This window comes from Octodon degus, unplaced genomic scaffold (genome assembly GCF_000260255.1).
Source record: "Octodon degus isolate 3935 unplaced genomic scaffold, OctDeg1.0 scaffold00083, whole genome shotgun sequence".
NCBI lineage: Eukaryota > Metazoa > Chordata > Mammalia > Rodentia > Octodontidae > Octodon > Octodon degus.
This window is the reverse complement of record NW_004524659.1, coordinates 6905126-6910271: the sequence shown is the minus strand read 5'-3', so window position 1 is coordinate 6910271 and position 5146 is coordinate 6905126.

Here is a 5146-nt window from a genome sequence, read left to right as displayed (position 1 = left end):
AAAAAAAAAAAAAAAAAAGAAGGCAAATGCTCCAGGAATTTGCTTCTTATTGACACTAAGTCTTCCCACAAGAGACTCTCAGAAGAAAAAGTTAGTATTGCTTTTAACAAATGAGAGGAACTCCATGTTTTGATTCCTAAATCTTTCTTTGAGAAAAGCACCAGACACAATTGGCCATCATGCTTTTAGAAATAAAATAATGCCCCAAGCACAGTGGTGCATGTCTGCAAGCTCAGCTCCTTGGGAAGCGGAGGCAGGGGGATCACAAGTTTGAGGCCAACCTGAGCAACACAGAAAGACTGACTCAAAGTAAAAAGTCAAAAAAGGCCAGCCAGATAGTTCAGCAGACTAAAGTACCTGCTTAGGCAGAGCGCAGCAGCCGGGGTTCCGTCCCCGGAGCACTGTGCCGGCTCCACTGTGGGTCATGCTGAGATGGCGATTGAGACTAGGGGTGGTGGTGCGTGCCTGTAATCCCAGTGTTTGGAAGGCTGAAAATAAGAGAATCACTATGAGTCCGATCTGTGTAGTGAGATCCTGTAGACCCTGTAGACCTTGTACCAAATACATTAAAAAAAAAAAGATGGCCAAAAAGTAAAAAGGGTTGGGGGTATAGCTCAGTGGTAGAGTACTCTTGGGCTTAATCTTTAGTACCACACATATATAATAAAAACAATAATTGAAGGTTACCTCACTATAGCTTATTGTCAGAGGCCTGTCAGTTCTCTCTCTTCAGATATATTTCTCCTTATGTTTTGGTATTACTGCCATGAAAAATGAACATTTCAACAAAAGTACAATTACAAATAAGTGAATGACCGCCCAAGTTGCTGAAAGGATTTCTCTTTACTATGATTTTCACTTTTCCTATGTAATCTACACAGGAGACCCAAGGATAAACCACTGTGCTAGCTTTCTGTTGCTATAACAACAGAGACAACTCACAGGAAGCAAAGGCTCATTCTGGCTGGTAGTTCTGAAGGTTGCAGCCCCTGACTGGTTGGCCCTATTGCTCTGGGCCTGTGCTGGTGGGTCGCGGGAGCTGGTGTCACAGGAAAAGCGCTCATGTTCTGACTTGGACTTGAAAGAAGAAAGAAGCTGTGGTCTCCCAGCTTCAGTAGTATACACGCCCCTCCTCTGTGAGCTAAACTGCACTCTGTAGGCCCCACCTCTTACATTCTTTAATGTTCCATGGCCTCCAAGGGTGCCACCTGGGGAACCAATACTGTCATGCACGAACTTTTTGGCAACACTTAAGTTTCAAAGTATAGAAACCATAGTTTTGGTCCAAACTTGTTTTTGGTTTTTCTCCTTTTGCAGTATTAGAGACTTCACGTTGAACTGCATCCTCGGTCTTTTTACTTTTGATTTTGAGACAGGGTGTTACTGAGTCACTAAAATGATGTTAGTCTGGACTTGAACCTTTGGTCCTTGAGCCTCAGTCTCTCAGCATGCTGGGACTACCAGGATGTGCTGCCATGCATGGCTTGTTTCCCAAGTCTCATTCTGGACTTCATAAACAGTATTCCAGACTGAAGTCTTTTATTCCCCATCTTTCTCTTCTTCCTCCCAGCTAATTTGGAAGTAACTTAGTGAATAAGTTTGTTGTTAGCATCTCTGTGCAACCAATCATATCGGTTGTTCTTCTTTAACCATTTTTCTAGTGAGATGTTTCAAATATCTACCAGAAAAATTACAGTAATTGTGTTCTTGCTCCTCTGATTGCAGCTTCCTACTGAGATTTCCAGCTTTTCAATTTACTCTGACTGTCTCTTGGAGAAACTGGGTGCAGCAAAGGGTGAACTTCAGAATTCTTCACCACAGTATTCTCCACCCTTGCCATAGCAAGGGACTGTAGCCTTGTATGTTCCAGGCTAAGCATGAGCTACACTCCCTATGACTATATAATACTTCATTTTCATTTTTTAGTCTTTTTGAGACAGGGTCTCCCTATGCAGTTCAGGTTGGCCTTGAGCTCACTTTTTTTTTTTTTAATTTTATTTGTGTGTGTGTGTGTGTGTGTGTGTGTGTGGCCAGCTCAGTCCACCAGGGGGCGGGGCTGACTGGCATGTGGTGCTGGGGGATTGAACCGCAGTCCCTGTGCTTTGCTAAGCTTGTTCTAAGTAGGTGCTTTAGACCACTGAGCCATCTCACCAGCCCCCTGAGCTCACTTTATAGTCCAGGGTGTTTGCAACAATCCAATCCTCCCTCCTCAGCCTAAGTGTTGGGCATGTTATTAGAGAGTGTTCTTGTACACATCCTGAGAAGTGAGGTGGAAAGCAGGATTGGAGAGAGGGGGGATTGGAGAGAGGGGGATTGGAGAGAGGGGGCAGTTGCAATAGGCATTGCCCCACCCGTCGGGAGGCCCTAAAGTTGACACAAACTGCCAGAGTTCTGCTTTGGATCCCAAGAGGTAAAACCTTGATACCTTGCCATGGTCTGTTGTTAAAGTGGGCTGTCTATCAAAGGACTGTGACCTTGGGCAAGGAGGCTACCTATTTTTTTCTCCATAATTTTATTGAGAAACAAATAGTAATGAGACAGTTTCAAATCAAATTGGTAGGACAGTTTCAATAATTAACACATTGCATACTCTCTTCCTAGTGGTTATTTGCTGTACAAGATTAGGACATGATATCCTATTTACAAACACTATTAGAACAAATCCCTCTATTCATTAAGAGAATGTAACTATATATCTATCCTAACCATTTTGAATACACAGATACAAAATGGACATTCATCTATATTCCCTTTTTTGTTTAGTTCTATCATTTGAATATTATAGGTGAACTCAGTAATATATTCCAAAAGAGTCCAGTAGTCTATGGTCTTCTGCTTGACTGGCAATGTCAGAAATTGTTGACATTGAGTCCCCTATAGCTCAACATAACACCATGGCTTTACTTCTTATACTTCATTTTTATACTTTTCTGTTGTATGGTTAAGACCAAGATAAAGCAAGACCTATGCAACAAGAGTTGTAGCTTTTGGATCTGATAAGGTCAGTCAAATCCCCTCAGGATTTATCCTGAGACCCTGTACCTCAGATTGTAGAACCTTTGTCAGTGTCAGCCATGTGGATGAGTCATGGCCATTGCTTGGCCAATGTGCTCTCTGTGAAAGCCTGAGAGAATGTTTTCTCTCCATGTGACTCTCCTTAGGCACACTCTACATCATCAATCACTTTCCTCTTTGGCCCCATAATCTCCTTGATCAGAAAATTTGGGACATAACTGAGTTATATGTCATTACAGTACAAGTTCTCATATGTCCTGAGTCTTAATTGACCTTGGAAAGCCAGGGCCAAAATGTTGGCTTTCCTTGTGGCCCTCCTTTTTCTCTAATTTTGGCATGCAAACTTAGGTTGTTAACCCTCCAGGAGGCTACCTATTATTCTGAAGTTGCTGACACATGAAGACTTTCTGTCACCACCCTTCTCACAGTGGAGTAAGACCAACCACAAGAGGGATATAGGTGAAGCATTTCTCTGTATCCCATAGGTGCTCTCAATAGTCATGGGCTAATATTATAAAGTTCTTGCTTAAACTCAACTTTCTGTAATACATGTAAGGAGCAAAATCATTCTCTACACCGGTAACTACAACAAACATCAAACAGCATTAAGAGTAGCAGAGAAAAAAAAAAAAAAAGAGTAGCAGAGTAATAACCATTGTAGTTAAAATGTATCCTCCTAAGTCAGTCAGTTTAATGAAAAACTCAATTTCATAACAGCCTAAAGACTTAGGTCACACTGGTAGTAACTGGTATTTTCTAACATTGTCCTTATTATAAATATATTTTTTTTATAACAGTGAGCTACCAAGAAGTTGCTTAGAAATCCTCTGGCAATTCCTGGATTGGGATGTTTCACACATGGTTTAGTGGGGTTGCATGGTTGCAGCCTCAGCTATTATTCTGGACATTCAGAGAGCTCAGTAGTGGAGATGGGCCTCTTTTAAATGATTTAGCAGAGCAAGTAATGATAAAGTAGAACCCCAATAAGCCTGTTGTAGGGTACCTGGAACACTTTGATGTTGCAGTTGTTAAAGTTTAGTTGAGCAATGAAAAGTTGGCTTGGCGGCTATGAGGCCACGGAACAAGTAGTGGTGGTGATGAGATCTTGAAGGTGTTGGAACAGCAAACAGCCAAAACAATATTCAGGGGCCCCAAGTAGATATACTAGAATGAACTAGCTGACTGTCAGTTGATTTATACTTTTGACAAAGTTAGTATTGTGCACAGAGGTTGCCTAGTAATGAATGACTAGAACTGTCTCAGGCAAGATGTTTTTTTACTCAGGACTGAGGTAGCTTGATTGCTTTAGTCACTTTGGCCTTGTCTTGCTCCCATGCACATGACCAATTTCCAGTTTCAGCTGCTCCCTATAGCTTTTGTAAAGAAGGATTGGACAAGTGGTTGAAGGGAGTGGAGGTGAATGGGGAAAAAGGAAGCAAGATATATCATATACAGGTAAAAATCCCTCTAAAATGAATGTTAGCATTATGTATATCTTTTTTTTTTTTTTTTTTTCCTTTTTTGAGACAAGGTGTTGCTATGCAGTTCAGGTTGGCCTTGAACTCACTCTGCAGCCCAGGCTGTTCTTGAACTCGCAATGATTCTCCTGCCTCTGCCTCCAGAGAGCTGGGATTACAGGCAGGTATCAACACACCTGGCATGTATATTTTTTTTTCTGTTGCTATGTAGCCCTGACTGACTCAAACTCACAATCATCCTCTGCCTTCGCCTCCTGAGTGCTGGGATTACAGGTGTTGCTCATTATGTATATCCAAAATATACCAATAAAATAAAAAATGCAAAATATAGTAAATATACTGGGCCAAAAATGAAATAAAATAAATTACATAGAATAAAAGAGAGGTTTATTTATTTAATTTTAAAAATGTATTTGGCACAGGGTCTTACTACGCAGCTTGGACTCATAGTGAATCTCATGTTTTCAGCCTCTCCAGCACTGGGATTACAAGCATGCTCCACCACGGCCAGACTCTTGCCAGCTCAGGGCGCCTGAGGGCGGGGCTGATGCAGCATGCGGTACCGGGGATCAAATCTCCATCCCTGCACTTCCCAAGCAGGCACTTAGTCCGCTGAGGTATTTTGCTGGCTCTGAGAGGTTGTTTTTTTTTTT